The sequence below is a fragment of the Stenella coeruleoalba genome (assembly GCF_951394435.1).
Source record: "Stenella coeruleoalba genome assembly, chromosome: 13".
In the NCBI taxonomy this organism is placed as follows: Eukaryota; Metazoa; Chordata; class Mammalia; order Artiodactyla; family Delphinidae; genus Stenella; species Stenella coeruleoalba.
This window is the reverse complement of record NC_137159.1, coordinates 1,417,976-1,437,335: the sequence shown is the minus strand read 5'-3', so window position 1 is coordinate 1,437,335 and position 19,360 is coordinate 1,417,976. Positions and strand designations below refer to the sequence as shown.

Here is a 19,360-nt window from a genome sequence, read left to right as displayed (position 1 = left end):
AGGACACCTGCCTCAGGGGGCAGAGGGACTGGGCCGAGGCCAGTGAGACGTTCGTCTGCACTCGGTGGGGGAGGGGCAGGCAGAGCAGGGGGTTGGGGTGGAGGGGAGGCCTGCAACAGAGGGTCCCTCAGATAGTCAGCGCTTTTGCCGTTAGGTAGCTTGATGGCCTCAAAAATCCTCCAGGTCAGTAGTTCTCAGTGGGGCTAGAGCTGTTCCCTAAGGAGCCACTGGGAACTTGTGGGCATTTTTTGTTACCTTGATGGTTTGGGGCATGTAGATATGGAGTTGGCTAGGGCCAGGGTTGCTGGATGGGATCGGGGTTGCTGGATGGGATCGGGGATGCTGGATGGGATCAGGGATGCTGGATGGGGCCAGGGATGCAGGATAATGTCAGCGATGCTGGATGTCACAAAGTTTGCATCCACAGACAGGACTGTGGTTCAAGTTAAAACAAAAAGGGGAAAAACGTTTTTATAATTCTCTGAGCATAGCACATACTTTTATCTTAGATATGATCACAGAGTACTTTTACACAGTTTTAATTAACACTAAGTTTTCTGGGAATGCCCTGAGATTTGTCAATTGAGTGAAGCAAAGTTTGCTTGGATTTTACTTTAATCTTTACTCTCATAAGTGGTATTAATTTCTTTTTTATCCTATTTAGAAGCTCAAAGCCTTTAAGACATTGATTACAATCTGTTGGAAAGGTTTTTGTTTTGTTTTGTTTTTTTGTTTTTAAATGAGAGATGGCTGGTAAAGCAAACTAATATTTTTTCCAGTGAAATAGAGCAGAGACCTCAGGGAAAGCTTATATAGGGATGAATATGACAGATTTGGGGGGTTATAAATCGGTTTCATAGTCAGGATTAAGAAGAGTATTTAAAGATGGAGAGATTCAGTAGCACTTGATAGATTGAGTAAAACAAGTTGGGTGAAATTACTCCAGAGTTTTTAAAAGGCAGAGAGGGAAAGACATGCAAGGACATGGAACGCGATCCATGTGCACTCAGGGGTACCCCGTGGAAGGCATTTAACCTGACTGCTTTCTGTCTGTGTGAGGCCTGCCAAGGAAAACACAAGCTTGGCCGCGGCCAGACGGAGAAGACGGGTCCCGTTACCAGGCGTCCAGCCTGAGGCAGGGGTGACACGGAGCGGAAGCTCCACCTGGTGGAGGATGCTGGGCCTCGGCTGTGGGCCTCCCTGTTTGCTGTCCGCCTGCGGGTGTACCAGGCACCGCTGTGCGCTGCAGCCCCTGTCCAGCTCCAGGGTGACAGCCCTGTCCCCGCTCTGAGAGGCATCCTGTTCTTGAGAACCAGGCTTTAACGTGGCGGCTGTGCTCTGACCTCCGCGGCTGTCTTCTGACGCTTCTCCCTGGGGGCCGTAAGGAGTCTGGAATTTCCACCTGCACCACCGTCCTCATCCAAGAGGTTCAAACCGCCACCCCTCCTACAGGCTCGGTTTCGTTGAACTTTGCCAAGTGCCCAGTGTGTGCCAGGCATGGGCCCAGGGCCTGGACGGGCGGGAGTCCAGCTCCCCGGAGCGCAGGAAAGGAAGCCGTGCAGCAGAAGCGCGAGGGTCGGGGTCCTGCGAACCCGGTGCCCCCGCCGTGTGCAGGGATGTCGGTGAGGGCACGTGGGGAGGATCTTACTGGCCGAGAGTCCAGTGTGCGCTGCAGCCCCCCGCACCGCGTGCCTGTGTGTGTCTGTGCGTGTGCGCGTGTGTGTGTGTGTGCGCGCGCGTGTGCAGCTGCCGGGCTGCACTGCCTGAGTGGCGGGAGTGTCCAGAGAAGAGGATGGGGGCGGGGTGGGCCGGGGGCTGCAGGTGAGCTTCCGTGCTGAGCGGAGCCGGTTGGTTAGGGGCCCGCTTCCTGGGGAGTCCTTGCTGGCCGGGTCTCTGGGGGTTGATCACAGGTACCGGCCGGGCACGCGATCCGGGCACCCGGGAATCGCAGGCCAGGCGGGCAGCAGGGGTCCAACAACGGTGACGTAGGAGAGAAGAAATGGGAAAACTGCTCAGGAGCCAGACTGAGCAGAAGTGGGGGGGGGGGGTCTGAGGACAGGAAGGCACGGGTGGCCGGGAGCTCACCGGCTAGTGGCTGGAGCGCATGGCCGGGCCACAGGAGGCTCACCCGGAGGGTGCAGGCGCCGGCGCGGGCAGTTTCATTTAATCCTCCGGGCTTTGAGTTGCTGGTGAGGATGTCGCGTAGAAGTAGCCCGCAGACAGTTTGGTGCCTGACTGTGAAGTTGGGGGGGTCTGGTTGGCGTTGCTGGCGCAGAGGAGGTAGTAGAGCCGTGAGGATGGGGGTCACGGGGAGACAGTGGGGCCAGAAAGGGGGCTTCTCTCTCCTAAAGGCGGGAGTGGAAGGGGTCCTGCAGGAGACAGTGATGGGTGACCCTGATGCGGGCGGGGCCGTCTGGAGGCTGAGGGAATCGAGTTGGGACTTGCTGGGGAGCCTTGTTTATAAAGTCAAACATGAGGGAAGGATTGAGAACGGCCTCCTGGTTTTGTCTTTTAAAAGGTAAGAGGTGTCTCCTGACGGCAGAGAGTTGGAGAACGACTGGGCTGCCCTTAGAGAACCATCTGGAAAGGAGGAGGGGCTCCAGGTGGCCGTCTGGACACCCTGCCCACACACCCTGTGGGTGTCCTTTGCGGTGCCTGTGATCAGTCACGAATGGGGCCAAGATGTGAGCGTTCCCCTCTTGGGTGTTAACTGCAGCGGCGTAAGCTACATTCTTAGGGAGAATTCCACATCCTGGGGCTGCAGCTCCTGAGACTTCCGTTCTGTTCTCCTCCTGAGAGAGATCCTGGCTGCTTCCCAGGGTTTGTGTCTGGGGCAGGAATTGGGGACGAGGGCCTGTTTCTCCCCACAGACTGGCCTGCACTGCCCGCTTCCTGAAAGGGCGTAAAAATCAAGGCCAGAGGAAGATTCTCCCTTTTTTTTTTGTTTAAGGTTTATTTATTTATTTTATATTTTATTTTTGGCTGCGTTGGGTCTTCGTTGCTGCTCATGGGCTTTCTGTAGTTGCGGCGAGCGGGGGCTACTCTTGGTTGCGGTGCATGGGATCTTCCCAGACCAGGGCTTGAAACCGTGTCCCCTGCATTGGCAGGCGGATTCTTAACCACTGCGCCACCAGGGAAGACCCCAGAGGAAGATCCTGGCTGGAAGTTTACTGTGCGTGTATCGTGTGAGAAATCCCCACCAGTCCTGAGGGTCAGGGTGAAGCTCAGGGCTGAGCCCCGAATCTCAGAGCTTTCTCTGCTCTGGCTTGCCTACTAGGCGCCAGACCCCCTGAGGTCAGATGCCCTGCAAGGGGCCTGCCATGCTGGAGGACAAGCAGAGGCCATGGGTTGTTTTCTTGTTTTCAAAGATTAGCCTCAGGGCCTGTAACCCAGGAATCTGCTCTGTAGTAAAGGAGGCGGTTAAGGACCGGCCTTGTGTTCTCGGTGAATCCCGGTGGGGAAGCCGTGTTCTTGCAGAAAGGTTGACCTAGTGGCTCCCGAGTTCTTCCTGCATCTCCAGCAAAGACCCCTTTATTCTTCCGTGGAAACTTGGCACGAGGCGGCCCTGGCTGTGAGTCAGCCAGGACAGAAGGAGCAGTTTCCACCGCTTGGCGTGACAGAGGGCGGCCGCCCGGCTCTGGGTTGGGCCACATCACCAGAAAGATGAATAAAGACCAGCTGCTTGACCTGATGTGCCAGAGAAGGCTTCAGAGATGCTCGGTCAGTTCACATGTGAAGGTGTCGTCAAGACCCAAAGGGGTTCAGCTCCTTGCGTGCTGACCAGTTATTATTTATTTTCCTCAATATTTTCCTGCATATTACAAATGCTTTCAGTAAGTTTGTGGATGAACTTCTTGACTTAGTAAAGTATGTAAAACAAGCCAACAGGATGTGAGTTGTGACACTGGGGGTGTTGTCTTGCTTCGGGGCTGCGGGGTTATCGTGTAACACTGTCACGTGGCTCGACTGCGTGCAGGAAGAACCCTGATGTGGCTTCATCAGCTTAAATATAGTTCGGGGCAACAGACACTGAGTTGAGATGAGGAAGTTCTGTGCAGTGTAGGAAACAGGAGCTTTAAAGATAGCTCGCTGTGATGGGAACCCAGCTTCTGGAGCCCTGATAAATGAAGCGGGTAAGGGCAGACGCACAGAGAGGGGTCCCCCATTCCTGAGTCTGGAGGCAGCAGGTAAGGACCTCTTTGCAGAGGTGTGGCCATGCGTGTGCAGGGGAGAAGATGGGCAGTGGCCTCCAGAGCAGTGGAGGTGACGGCCCAGAGCAGCCAGTCGCAGGCTTCTGCTGTGTTTCTGGGTTTGTTTCCCCCCTGACCTGTCCTTCTCAGTCATTTGAAAGCAAACCTCAAAGACACTGGTCTAAACTTGCAAGTACAGTAGCAGAATGGTCTCCTACCATGACATTGGCCGTGCTAATGTCTGCTTCTTGCTGCAGAGGGCAACGATGTGGTTGTTACTTCCTGTGGGTGTGTATTGTCAAATGTCTGTAAAAGCAACTGTATGTTTTATGGGTTTCACAGCAAGGGTGGGTGAGAAAGGGAGGTTATACTCTATGTTTGCAGAGAAAATATTAACAACCTTGATAATGTTCAGTGCCATAGAGTTTATGGTCCTGCAGAGACTTTTTCTATAAAAGACCTTAGGGATGCTTTTTGGCATTTTATTACATGAATTTTTTTTGGCGGTACGCGGGCCTCTCACTGTCGTGGCCTCTCCCGTTGTGGAGCACAGGCTCCCGACGTGCAGGCTCAGCGGCCATGGCTCACGGGCCCAGCCGCTCCGCGGCATGTGGGATCCTCCCAGACCGGGGCACAAACCCGTGTTCGCTGCATCGGCAGGCGGACTCTCAACCACTGCGCCACCAGGGAAGCCCTACTCTGCACCATTTGAGCGTGTCTCAGGGTTGGAAGGAACCGCGTTCTGTTTAGCACCTGAGAATCTCTCCTCTTCAGAGCCTCCGCAGCCCGACCGCTGCTGCACAGACCTTCTCTTTCTTCCTTTGGCCTTTTCCTCCTTCAGTCTTCTCCCCTCTCTTCCCTTCCCCTTCCTGCCTCTGCCCTGCCCCTCCTCCACCTTCTCTAAAGGGGCGTGGTTGGGGGGCAATCCTGCAGTTCCCCCTCCACTCCCCCTGCCCCGACCTGACCTTGCTGTCCTTTTGGGAGGGATCCACGCACAGTGAGCTTCCTTAAGCCAGACCTTCAGAAGGGTTGGCACTCGTAATAAGTGATGGTGAATATTTGGGGAAAGTTGGGTGGAGAATAAGAAAATGGCATCATCAAAAAAAAAAAATAGCAAGGGGCTTCCCTGGTGGCGCAGTGGCTGAGAGTCCGTCTGCCGATGCAGGGGACACGGGTTCGTGCCCCAGTCCGGGAAGATCCCACATGCCGCAGAGCGGCTGCGCCCATGAGCCATGGCCGCTGAGCCTGTGCATCTGGAGCCTGCGCATCCGGAGCCTGTGCTCCGCAACGGGAGAGGCCACAACAGTGAGAGGCCCGCGAACCGCAAAAAAAAAAAAAAAAAAAAAAACAGAAAATGGCATCACCGAAGCAGGAAATCCAGTCGGGGCTGCCAGCCCAGCACGTTGCTAGCAACAGCTGCAAGGAAATCATAAAAGCGGCCTTTCCACAAACCAGCCAGAAATAAAGTCCAGACTGCCAAGTCAGGATATCTTAGTCAGGGTGCTTTTCGTTCCTTGTAATCCTGATTGGCCTGGCCAGTAATTGAAAGTCAGTGTTGAGTCTGACTTTACTTATTTCTCAGGCCACTGTGAAGGTCTTCATTTGTGGTGCATCTGATCAGACCCTGTGGTGAATAAAAGACGTATCCATGCGTCTTAGGAGACTGCAGGCGTGGGCAGGAAGTAGCTACAGTTCTGGCAGAGCTACACTTAAATGTGGGCGGTAGCAGCCAGTTATTAATAACGGTCCTAAGGAGAACATGAGCCGCCACCAGAAGTTTGGAGTTAATTGTACTGATTTGTGAGTTCATGGACCAGCGCGAGGAGGTGGGAGAAGCTGACGGAGGACCGGAGCCAGCAGTGCAGCTGTGGGAGGGGATGGGTTCGCCCGGGAAGCTTTGCACACGCCCTGCCCTGTGAGGCTGAATTCCATGGACGTGGTTGGAGTGGAGAGGAAGGAAAAAAAGAGACTCAGGATCCAGGCTCTCTGACTAACCCCGGGGTGACTGAATCAGCCACTGAGCGTGTCCACAGGATTTCTAAGACCTTAAAGGAAAGGGCAGCACCCTTACTGAGAACGCGCTTCCCCATGCTGACTGTGGAAATGCTTTCCTTTGGTTCTAGTCCTTGGCAACCCCCGAGGGAGCTTCATGTGCGCGCGTTACGGCCGGAGTCGAACCTGCCCCAGCTGATGAGGGTAGGGGTCCCAGCCCAGGCTGCCCTCCCAGCCCCACCCCGGGCCGTGCGGTTACAGTGAAAGGAATCAAAGGCTCCTGTTACCCTGAGTTTGGACGGGGTCGCCTGAGTTTTCAGTGCCTTGGCCTCAGGATGATTTCTGGGCCACATTTCTTGATTCCTTAAACGGGGCCTGTGACCTTATCTAGAACGGCCTGTCCAATAACATGTCACGTGAGCCACGGCCACTGTGTAGTTTAAGTTTTCCTAGCAGCCACGTGCAGAAAGGAACAGGTGAAACTAACTTGAATAATATGTTAGGTTTAACTCAAAATGCCAAACTATTATCGTGTCCCAACTATATACATCCTGTGGTCACATTAACAATTACTGAGATGCTTTAGGCTTTGGGGAACTAAATCTTTGGAATCCTGAATGTATTCTACACTTACAGCATGCCTCAGTTTGGACTCGCCTCCCCTGAGTTGCTGTGTGTGGCTGGTAGCTACCAAGCTGCACAGCGTAGACCTAAGGAGAGGTTACTGAGACTCATCTAAACGTAGAGCTCTGTTTGAAGCCCTTGGGAGGGATTCTGGGTGGGCAGGAAGCAGCTTCGCCTGAGATAGAAAGGTCCCATTTACGGATGGCAGAACGTCACCGCACGTGTGAGCACGTTCCTGACTGAGGGGCCGTTCGTGGAGAGCAGTAAAGTCACGCGGCCTCAGTCTCCACTGCCAGCAGTGACCACAGGAAAACTGTGAGACCTTGACTGCCAGGCGCTGAACCACATACTTGGGTGGCATGACTTGTCTTGGCAAATCTACTGGCCATTAAGAATGGAAACCACAGCCTTTAATGTATATATGGACACTGGTGCCAAAGAATCTTTTCCTCCAGATGCCTAATGCCTTACTCAGATGAGCAGCTGTAGCGTCCGCCTGCGGAAACAGCCACAAGCAGGCGTCCTTACATGGGAATTTCCACGGATCTCAGCTCCTCTGCGGGCGAGATCCACCACAGTGCACACGTCTCTTCCAGCAAAGCAGAAAGTATTTTTAAATGTTCTTGGAATTTCCCCTTCCTCCTTTTCTTCCTGTGGTTCTGCCTACTTTGTCCTCTTTGCCCCACTTCACTTCTGTCTTCCAGTCTTTTCCCCTCTATACCCACTTAATCTGGTTGGTTTCTGTTGTTGAGTTGTGTGAGTTTTTTATAGATTCCAGATATGAACTCCTTATCAGATACGTGATTTTCAAATATTTTCTCCCATTCTGTAGGTGGCCTTTTCACTCTGTTGATTGTGTCCTTTGATGCACAGAAGTTTATAATGATGGTGCAGTTCCCATTGTCTGTTTTTACTTTTGTTGCCTGTGCTTGTGGTGTCATACCCAATAAATCATAACCAAAGCTACTGTCATGAAGTTTTTCTCCTATATTTTCTTCTAAGAGTTTTATTTGGGCTATTTGGAGTTAATTTCTGTTTATAGTATGAGATTAAGAGTCCAACTTCAGTCTTTTGCGTGTGGATATACATTTTCCCCAACACCATTTGTTGAAAAGACTGCACTTTCCCCATTGAGTGGCCTTGGCACCCTTGTTGAAAATCACTTGACCATATTTGTGAGGGTTTATTCCCAGGCCCTCCGTTCTCTTCCATTGGTCTGTGTGTCTGTCCTTATGCCAGCACTGCACTATTTAGATTACTGGAACTTTGTAGTAAGTTTTGAAATCAGGAAGTGTGAGACCTCCAACTTCATCTTTTTCAAAATGGTTTTGGCTTTTTGGGGTTCCTTGAAGTTGCTGTGAATTTGAGGATGGATTTTTCTATTCCTGCAAGAGACATCACTTTGTTAGGATTTAGAGCCTCATTTTTTTCCCATTCATAAATGAGTTGTTGAGGATGCGCTGAGATAAGAAAAAAGGGCAAAAAAATAAGTTATTATTCAATGTTAGTCTTCAATATATACCTCAAATATAGCTTTAAAAATAATTATTTATTTTGGCAATTCTCTGCAAAGATGAGGATTTTCAATACAACTTACTTTCCCTCTTTTCGTAAAATACTTTTTAACGATGTGCAGCCTTTAAGGGTTAGCGATTGTACATCATTAAGCATCCTCTCTATCCAGGACACCAAAAATAATTTGTTCTAATTAAAGTTAACAGAGCCGAGTGGCCAGAGCAGAGTCCCCTCACTTTACGTATTTTTGCTTGTTTGCGGGGGGCAGTTAATCTTACTGAACCTCAATTCCGAAGTCCAGAAAATGATCCTTAAACTCAGCCTTTTTAATCCACCCCACAGGGTCATATTCCAGAATGCGGGTTCACAGTTGAAACTTACTGGAGAGGCTGAGGGGCTGTTTGTTGAGGCAGGAGACCTCCCCCTGCCCCCCATCACTCTGGCTTTGTCAGCCCCTTCTCTCAGCCTTGACACGCCACAGCGGTAGGTTGGCCAAACCAGTTGGAAAGACGCACGCAGTTTTCTCAGTCGCACAGGTGAGAAGATGAGAGTTTTATGTTAGATCAGGTGGTCGCGTCAGTGGTAGCATCCCCTGGAGGTGACGGTGTGCCTGATGACAGCGCTGTGCAGACGGGGTGGGGGCGTGGCGGACCCTTTAGGAAGCTTAGCTTAGTGTAAAATGATTACATAACATGTGGGTGGGTTCAGTCTCCTGTCCTGTATCCCTCGTAGGGGTGCGCACAACGAGGGCGTGGAGGAAAGAGTCTGGAGGTGCTTGGAGCAGTTGGATGGGTCGTTACCGTCTTAGTTGGACTTACTAGTCCAGAGCACTCTGGGGCGCTGAGGCTTATAGACCTTCACAGAAAAATGCACGGAAGCACGTACACGAAAATTTTCTTATAACGTCAGGTTATTCGTGCTCCCAGCCTCTACCACAACACACGATTGTAATGGCAACTGCATTTCTGAGGTTTTTTTAGAAGCCTTGTATTAAATAGGACAGTTAAAATATTGTGAATTTTGATAACTCAATAAGCTGCAAATTCACTAGCACAGAGCGGTCTGGTACTTTCCGGCAGGTGCCTGTGTATGTGTGTGTTTGCCCGTGTGAGAGACAGGGACACACACAGGCTCTGTCTTTCCACTTCCACAGCCAGAAGAATTTCTTTGCGCTCGTTTCCTTTTTCTTCATTTTCCATAATGCAAACAGAAATACTGTTCTTTTAAAGCCTTCTCCTACATGTTCTACACATTAAATTCTAAGCTCTTTCTTAGACGTCCTGTTTATGGTGATAACCGCCAGTTACGGGTACCTGCCCCGTGTGATGCTGTGCACGTCACCTCTCACCCCTGCCTCAGCCCTGCGGGGCACGCATGTTAGAATCAGGACCTGATGCACGTCACCTCTGACCCCTGCCTCAGCCCTGCGGGGCACGCATGTTAGAATCAGGACCTGATGCACGTCACCTCTGACCCCTGCCTCAGCCCTGCAGGGCAGGCATGTTAGAATCAGGACCTGATGTGTAAGAAGCTGGCTCAAGACCCTCCAACTAGTCATTTTCCAGTATATCAGATTCACAATGAACCAAAATAAATATATACTTTCGCCAAATTTATTACTTTACAAGTGGATTTTTTCACCAGGTGGGTCTTACATGTGATCTGAGGCGCAAAGAAAGCTTTCTGCTAAAAAATACCTCCCGTTGTGGGTGGTATTTCCATGTTGTTGGTCAGAATAATGAAGGTAACTGTCAAGTAAAAATGTTCTGGGGAATTATAGTTTCAATCCTTAACGTTTTAGTTTAAAGTAGTATGCCAGATGTTTTTTTCTTATCACAGCTTTAATAGAATTGAAGGAAACTTATGGCTTCTTATAAGCTGGGAGAAAGGAAAAATTGATTAGTACTATACTTAGAAGGAGAGATTGAAGACGGAGCAGCTGGGCGGTGAGCATCTCGGTGCAGGTCAGTGATGATAAAACACCCAGTTTGGAATTTTGCGTGGGATGGAGTCCTGATTGTTGGACACTAGCGATTTGGGGAGAGGAAGGTGTGTCTGCCCCGAGCACAGCACTCCCTGTTCTTCCCCGACTCCGCAGCTGTCACCTTCCTCTCTGGGCAGGTCGTCCCGTGGGGAGTGAGGCCCCGGCCAGGCGCGTGTGCGCGGGTCAGACCCCGTGTTGACGCTGTCATGTGTGCAGGCGCAGTGGAAGCTGGGAGCCTGTTTTCCTCTTGTAATTCCGCCCTCGTCCTTGTGGAGGCTGTGATTGTGGCTCTTCGGGGCATTCGCTTTGGGGAAGTGGGGTCGGATATTTTGCTTGAGGAGTTAGCATCTTATAAAGAAAAATCTGTTTTCTCGCGGCTCTCCAGTAAATGGTGCTTTGAGTGAGTTTGCCAGATGTGGTTCAGTCTGCAGGGTAATGAATCCGGCCCACAGCCCGTGAGCAAAGAATGGTTTCGATGTTTTTAAATGGTTGAAAAAAATGAAAAGAAGATGTGAAAATTACACGAAACCTAAACATCAGTCTTGGGACGCAGCCCAGCATTTGTCTGCTGTCGTCCGGGGCCACCTCTGAGCCACAGGATCAGGTGAAAAGTCGTGACAGAGGCCGTGTGGCCCTCGGAGCCTGAAGTAGTCTCGCTCTGACCTTTATAGAAACAGTCTGCTGACCCTGCGGCGGAGGAGGTTAGCAGTCGTGAAGACGCTGTTTAACGTTGTCAGGTTTTAGACATCACTGCGTTCAGATCCTCGCAAGTTAAATCCAGTTCTGTGGAAATGACTAGGTAGTGACATACTTTAACTACATCGAAACAAGTCTTCTCTTGGTCGCCATCCTCACAAGTGGATTTCTTGTAACCAGCATGAACTAGCTTCCTTCCTTCCTGTCCTGGAAGAAAACTGGAGACTCATCAGAGCCGCCTGCCCACTGCTCCTTGGAGCCAACCAAGGACCAGGGTGCGGGGTGGGGGCGGGGGGGCTGGGGTGTCTGTAGAGCTGCGGGGCCCGCCCGAATCTTGTCAGCACGTGGCAGTCAGAGATGTGAACCTCTACCAGGTGAGAGCAGTTCCCCTGGGGGGAGGTTTGTGTTTGTTCTTGTTTGGGAGTGGTGGTTAATTTACATCATTCCTTTTTAATGGAATCCCATTGTTTGTTGATTTCTCCATCTGGTGAGTCTCCGGGGATGCTGAGTCCTGCTCCCACTTGAGGTGCTGAGCCCCCGCCCCGGCCTCGCCAGCCCCGGGTGCCGCTGAGACCAGGCGTGACTGCTGGCTGTCGGGTTCAGAGGTGCAGGCAGGGATGCCTGCCATCATTCCTAGAGGACGTGGCTGCAGCGGGGCTGGGCTGGGGGGCCAGACGCCCCTGCGGTTCTGTCTGCGCCTGGGGAAGATCTGTGACTGGCCGGCCGGTGGGCAGGGGGCTCTCTTTGCTATTATGAGCTCAGTGCCTTGTTGATCCTGGAGGTTCTGTGAATAGCCCAACATCCTTTTTTAAGTACCTCTTCTGCTGAAATTAACCTGAGGTGGTTTATATTGCCTGCATCCTAGAAAACCTGTGTGTATTGAGCTGAAAGTGCCCATTCAAAATGTCAAATATTTTGTATTAAAAATTTTTTTTTCTTTTTGAAACTTCTGTTTATTCCTCTTGATATCCTACGTTGTCCGCCTTTTCCTCTTTATCCACAGTTATCTACTGTGTACCTGCCATCTGCCAGGCGTGTTGGTTAAATGTCAGCAGAGGAACGTTTCATGTTGGGCTGTAGTGATGCCTCACTTAGGTTATGTCGTGAAGGATGGTCCTGACATCGGTCCCCAGGTTCTCTGTGCCCATGTCAACTCGGGGACAGCAGTGAGGAGCCCAAGAGCAGTTTAGGAAGGAAGGAGGTCAGACTTTGAAATCAGTACAGGACAGAGACCTGTAGTCACCTTGAGGGATGGAGTGACTGAATGTAGAAAGAAACAGAAGGAAACAGGTGAGGCCTGAGCACCAGGTTCCCCCGCAGCAAACCTGGTAGCTCGTGTGATGCCCCAGGACGCCCACCAGACAAACCTTCTGACGGTGATCTGACTTCTCACCTGGTCTGCACCCCGGAGGGGACGGGCTGGTCATGCAAGCTGAGTGTGTTCGTTGGCCTGGTGGTTACAGCCTGGATTCCTGGTTTTCACATCCGCTCTACACGTGTTAATCACAACTGCTGAGACGCATCCACTTTGGACAAACTGACAAAACGGGGTTGCCAGCCTTCAGAAACTGAAGGTCAAGCTTTTAAGCTTCTGAAAATTCACCAAGGAGAGCCTCTTTATGGGAAGCTGCTCACCTTCCCAGCACCCAGCCAGCTGTCCCCATGAATCACGCACCTCTTTGGGGTAAACTCCAGTTACGGTCGTGTATACGTTAGTAAGAAAAAGGATCACAATTTTGTGAGACACTTTAAAAAAAATCGATCAACATTCCTGTGTTTCTGCGGAGTTTCCAAACGTCAGTCGTTCAGCAGGCTTTTCTGTGGACCCACTGTGTGCTGCCTCCGAGCACCACAGGGTGGCAGGTGCCGTGGGGAGGATTTGTCTGCAGGAGCCCCTCCAGGAGCTCTGCGAGTCCCCACAGAGTGGAACCGTGTGGGGATCCAGATCTGCTACCAGCCCAGTGGGGCAGGGGTGTCTGGCAGCTCATCACGAGAGGGAGACGCAGAGCGTGTGGACTCTGGGAGGGAGAAGTGGCTGGACGTGAGGCCGCAGGTAAGGAGGTGGTGAAGGCTTATGTCTCCTGTGACACCAGGGTCTCTGGACTTCTCCCCCTGGAAAATAGACATCGTCTTCCGAACTGAAACATAATATGCTCAGATTTGCATTTTAAAAAAAAATACAGGGCTTCCCTGGTGGCGCAGTGGTTGAGAGTCCGCCTACTGATGCAGGGGACACGGGTTCGTGCCCCAGTCCGGGAAGATCCCACATGCCGCGGAGCGGCTGGGCCCGTGAGCCATGGCCGCTGAGCCTGCGCGTCCGGAGCCTGTGCTCCGCAACGGGAGAGACCGCAACAGTGAGAGGCCCACATTCTGCAAAAAAAAAAAAAAAAAAAATACAGCTTTGACAGCAGTGAGGAAAAGAAGTAACGATGATGATGTGATACTTGTTTTTCATCGAGCACTCCCAGTGTGCTTATTACTCCATTAATCCACGTCCTTTTCACAGCAGCTCCGTGGGGCATGGGTATAACCATCCCTTAGGAAGAAAAACTCTCCAGTAAGCCCCTGCCCAGGCTGGGATCTGAGTTCAAGGCTGACCGACCACGCCTGGCCCAGTGCAGAAGGGCGGGCCTAGGGACCGGGGGACAGCGGGGTGTGCGGTGGTGGCGTGGGGGGCCTGGGAGGGCGTGCGTACGAAGGGAGGGGCGACGTGACCTTCTGCACAGTGGCTGGGCTGGTGAGAAGGGGGCAGCGGAGTGCGAGGTGCAGCTTGGTCAGGATGCGGGGTCGGGCGAGCGCCGCTGCACGCCCTCCCCCCCAGGGATGAATGGACCGCAGTTAAGCCAGTTGTCTGCTCCCTCCACCAAATAAGTGCACCTGTGCAAATAATCTCACACGAGGACGTGTTCCCACATGTCTAGTTAAGACCACTGTGTATGAGCTTTAGGTTTGCTTCTCTCTAACCTGGGTATTGGTGCTCATCTCAGGTAAAGTTTGCTATTAAAAGTGCTACGTTCTGCGCATCAGCGTCCACGCTGGGGACAGGTTTCTTTTTACTGTGTTCTTCCTGCTTCTTTACTTCTGGGTTTGGAGTAGAGGTCTTCATTCACCTACCAGGTAGTTGTGTCTGGAAGCCGGCCCGTCTCACCTGGTTTTGCTGGCCTTATGACTCATTTAACCCTCTTATCTCTGATGTAGCCTACATGCATCCTTTTTTTCCTACAGTTTATGTCCAATAACTTTCTCATTATCTTTGGGCTTCATAGCATAATGTTTCAAAAAACGTTTTCTTTTTCCAGCTTTACTGAGATGTAATTGACGTATAACATTGTGTAATTTTAAGGTGTGTAATGTGATGATTTGAGACGTGTATAGTTTTGCAAGATGCTTACCACAACAAGGTTAATTAACCCACCCATGACCTCGCATAGTTACCATTTTGTTGTGCTGGTGAGAACATAAAAACTGTTCTCATGACCTCCAAGCATACAGTATTGTTAATTGTTGTCACCATGCTGGACATCACATCCCCAGAACGTATTCCTCTCGTAACTGGAACTCTGTGCCCTTTGACCAGCGTCTCCCCATTTCTGCCCCACCACTCCCCAGCCCCTGGCACCTCCCTTCTACTCTGTTTCTATGGGTTCAATGCTTTTAGATTGCACATGTAAGAGAGATCGTATAGTATTTGTCTCTCTCTGATTTATTACACTTAGTGTAACGCCCTAAAGACCATCCATGTTGTTGCAAGTGGCAGGATGTCCTTCATTTTTATGGCTAACACTCGTGTGTGTGTGTGTGTGTGTGTGTGTGTGTGTGTGTGTGTGGTTTTCTTTATCTGTTCATCCAGTGATGGACACTTGGGTGGTTTCCATGTCTTGGTCATTGTGGATAATGCTGCAGTGAACAAGGGGACACAGATATTTCTTTGAGATTGTGATTACATTTCCTTCAGATATATTGACCCGGAAGTGGAATTGCTGGGTCACATGGCAGTTCTATTTTTAGTTTGTTGAGGACCCTCCATACTCTTTTCCATCATGGCTGCACCAATTGACGTTCCCACCAACAGTGCAGGAGGGTTCCCTTTTTTTCCACATCCTTGCCAACATTTGTTATTTCTTGTCTTTTTTTTTTAATATTTATTTGTTTATTTAGTTGCACTGGGTCTTAGTTGCAGCAGGCGGGCTTCTTAGTTGTGGCATGCGAACTCTTAGCTGCGGCATGCATGTGGGATCTAGTTCCCTGACCAGTGATCGAACCCAGGCCCCCTGCATTGGGAGTGCGAGGTCTTAACTACTTTGCCACCAGGGAAGTCCCTTCTTGTCTTTTTGATAATAGCATTTCTGATAGGTGTGAGGTGATAGCTCATTGTGATTTGATTTGCATTTCCCTGATGATTAGTGATGTTGAGCATTTTTTGTGTACCTGTTGGTCATCTGTATGTCTTTGGAAAAATGTCTGTTCAAGGACTTCCCTGGCGGTTCAGTGGTTAAGACTCTGTGCTTCCCATGCAGGGGGCATGGGTTCGATCCCTGGTCGGGGAACTAAGATCCCACATGCTGCACGGCCAAAAAGAAAGAAAGAAAGAAAGAAAAATGGCTTGCTCAGGTCTGGTGCCCTTTTTTTTTTTTTTTTTTTTTTTGCTGCGTCCCACGACTTGTGGGATCTTAGTTCCCCGACCAGGGATCAAACCCAGGTCCACGGAAGTGAAAGCACCAAGTCCTAACCACTGGACTGCCAGGGAATTCCCTCATGCCCATTTTCATTTATTTATTTATTCATTCATTCATTCATTCATTCATTCATTCATGGATGGCTGTGTTGGGTCTTCGTTGCTGCGTGCCAGCTTTCTCTAGTTGCGGCGGGGGTATAACAACAATTAACAATACTGTTGACAGACACTGGGGAGGCTGTCAGACCAGGAGGGACGGTAGACCGGGAGCTGGGGACGTGGGCCCCGGTCAGGCTACTTACTCTTCATTGCAGTGCACAGGCTTCTTATTGCGGTGGCTTCTCTTGTTGCGGAGCACGGGCTCTAGGCGCGCGGGCTTCAGTAGTTGTGGCACACGGGCTCTAGAGCTCAGGTTCAGTAGTTGTGGCGCATGGGCTTAGGTGCTCCGCAGCATGTGGGATCTTCCCGGACCAGGGGTGGAACCCATGTCCCCTGCACTGGCAGGCGGATTCCTAACCACTGCGCAACCAGGGAAGCCCTCGTGCCCATTTTTAAATCAGATTCTTTTTTTTTTTTTTTTTTTTAGTGTTGAGCTGTATGCATTCTTTATACATCTTGGATATTAACCCCTTATCTGATATGTGATTTGAAATATCTTCTCCCATTCTGTAGGTTGCCTTTTTATTTTTTTATTGTTTCTTTTGCTGGACAGAAGCTTTTCAGCTTGATGTAGTCCCACCTGTTGATTTTTGCTTTTGTTGCTTGTGCTTTTGGTGTCGTATACAAAAAAATCGTTGCCAAGACAGATGTCAAGTTGCTTTTCCTTTATGTTTCCTTCTAGGAGTTTATAATTTCAGGTCTTACATGTAGTCCTTAATCCATTTTGAGTTAATTTTTGTGCATGGTGTAAGATAGGGGTCCAGTTTCATTCTTTTGCACCTAGCGTGATGCTTTCTGTCTTCTGTGTTATTAAGCATCATTCAGAAGTGGTAAGAAAGGCTTTTAGTGTTGGTTACGTATCGAGTGGTGGACACTCAGGCTCTCGCAGTGGGTTACATTCCTGTGACGTTGCACCTGAGAATTAACAATGCCCTTTTTTAGACTTCCATTTCCTGAAAATCATGTGCATGTAATACCCTGAGAAGCCACATGGTGGCAGAAGTGGTGCTTTGAAACGTAGGGGTTTACAAACCTGCTCTAAGAGAACGTCGGCTCTGCATCTTCATCTTTTTTTTTTTTTTAAATGAAGGTGTAGAATTCAATAGAAAGAGCCTCCCAATACCCATGACCACCTTAAATAAAACATTACAAGTACAGTTGAGCCCTTGGTACACTTCCCGTTCCGGTGATTTTCCCTCCCGCTTTTCCTCTGGGAGGGAACCACTCTCCTGTTCATCCTTTTATTACACACTGTGTGTTCCTAGCACTCATGGGGTTGTTTATTTTGTTTTAGATTTTAAATAGTGTGTGCTCTTTGTGATACTGTGCAAGCTGTGCTTTTTCACTCTCTCGGTTCTTAGGTAGGTTTATCCCTGTGGATTTGTGCAGCTTTAGTGAATTATTTTTCTTCTGTAGCAGTGTGGTATTCCAGGAAGGGGTCACGACTTGTTACGTGCACTTTCCTGTTGACAGACACTGGGAAGGCTGTCAGACCAGGAGGGACGGCAGACCGGGAGCTGGGGACGTGGGCCCCCGTCAGGTCCCCTGTTGCTGTCCAACTACATACTTGGTCTCAAGAACACCCCTTTTCATTAGAATCTTTGCCTCTTTCCCCGAACACTTGGCCTGAGTCATCACACGTATCCTGAAGGGAGACAGCCTCCAAGGAGTCCAGGAATTCAGCGACGTCAAGGCGCAAGTCTGACGCCGTCAACTGGCTTCTGCCCCCGGAGCTATAGGAGGAAGGTCTGTGTCAGTGACCTCGGCCTCCTTCCCAGCCCTCGGCAGCCCGTCCACCACGTGGACCCAGGTGCAGCTGGACTCCTGCCTCATTTCTGGGAGAGAAAGTGGGCAGGCGGGGGGACCGTGGTTTGAGTCTGTCTCCAGCCTGTGTTTAGTCTGGGGTTGTCCCCAGGGCCTCTGTGCCCACAGTGGGGAGGGGACACCTCCCCTGCCCCCTGGAGTTCTCGTTGCTGAACTAATAGTAAAACTGGTGCAAGACAGATGAACAGGAGAAGAAGAAACAAGTTTCAATTCCTGTGCACGGAGGTCTCGCAGAAATGGGACCTAAGATGTGGCCAAAGCAGGTGGCTTTTTTAGACAAACAATAAATTCGTGAGGAATTGACAGGACTAAGAAACGTAGGCTGTGGATGCTCAGTTAGTGAAGGATCTGAACGGTTTGGCCCTGGGGTTAGTCACCGAAAGAGGTCGCGGGTTTGTTTGTACGGGCTGCCCAGTCTCTGGCCATTAGGGTGTCCTTCTCCCTCCTTCACACGGAGACTTATCTTCCGCTTCAGGGAGACAGGAGCGGGTCAGAGTGTCCCTCTTACATCGGCCGTTTCTTAAGCAGCTTTAATTCAGAATAATCCATGTGCTGTTGAGGGACATTTGGGGGCAGCTCACCCTGGACCCCAACGCTGCCCTGCTCCTGTGTGCCCCCGCAGCTTCCTGGGCGGGGCTTGTCCGCGTCCAGACCTGGGTGTGGATCCACAGTCTCCCTCGTTGGCTGTGTTGCCCGTCAGGACCTTGAGCTGCTTGGAGACTCTGCTACCTCAAAGCATAGTGGGGACAGTAATGACCCACGGCTGGTAGGACGGAGGTGAACGTTGATGAGAGCGTGTTCCTCAGCTGTGAGCGGCGCTTACATCAGCTCCGCGTGCGGCACAGCGTGCGCATCTTTGTGGCCCAGCCCTTTCTTTTGTGAGTACTCTTTGAAAACAGTCTTCTTAGATTCAATCAGTTTAAAATGCTGGCTGTCCGTGGGCAGGACTACGGCAGCACGAGTGCAGCCCGGGCTCCACATCTGGTCTGCCACCGGTTCCTCTCCCTAAGACCCCCTCCCACCCACTCCCCACCCTCCCACCCCGACCGCCACCCCCGTCTCCGCCCTGACAGCTCGGTCTCCCCGCTCTGGGAGAGGGGTCTTTGGACCGGAGAGACACCCCTGACTGGCTCTCTCACCTCACCCCCGCCCCCCCGCAGCCCCTCGCGCAGCCTCAGGGCCTTTGCATGAGCTGAGCTGCTCTCTCCCCAAGCCTCCCCTCCCTCCAGCTCTGGGGGATCAGACCCGAGGTTCTGTCTCGGGAGGCATTCCCTGCGTCCCTGCCATCCTCTGCCATCCTCGCAGCAGCCTTGTCTCCTGTGACTTGACACATTTTCAGCTCCCTATTTATTTGTGGGTTAGATGGCTGGCAAGGTGTCCCCCCAGACAGAAAGCTTCAAGATGAGACTTCACGCAGAACCTGGGGGTGTTTTGATGCCCTGGTGAAATGGTTTGGAAGTGGAAGTTGACAGTAGTAACTGGGGCATTGAAACCAGGCTGGGGCTGCGCAGGTGCTGTGGTCATGCTCACGACACCCTGGAATTCCGGGGAGAAGAGCCATGGCCTCAGGAGCTCAGAGCCGCTGCCGGTAACTCTGCCGTCCAGGGATTCTTGCTCCGGGACCTTCGCCTGTTGGTTTTGTCACAGGAATGTTTAGTGTGGAAATGTGCTCAGCAGGTCCACGCCTGCTGCGGGGTGGAC

At 51.1% G+C, this 19,360-nt stretch overlaps 1 protein-coding gene across 3 annotated transcripts in view; it reads left to right on the top strand.

The window, feature by feature from the left end:
* LIMS1 (LIM zinc finger domain containing 1) overlaps window positions 1-19,360 on the top strand; it is a 94,325-nt gene that overhangs the window by 25,752 nt on the left and 49,213 nt on the right. The window contains exon 1 of one of the 3 annotated variants that reach the window (XM_079940141.1): window positions 4,081-4,187. The exons of the other annotated variants lie outside the window; for them this stretch is intronic. The gene's annotated coding sequence lies outside the window, so the exon portion shown is untranslated. Of the gene's footprint in view, window positions 1-4,080; window positions 4,188-19,360 lie in introns of those variants that run through there. 3 annotated transcript variants of the gene reach the window in all.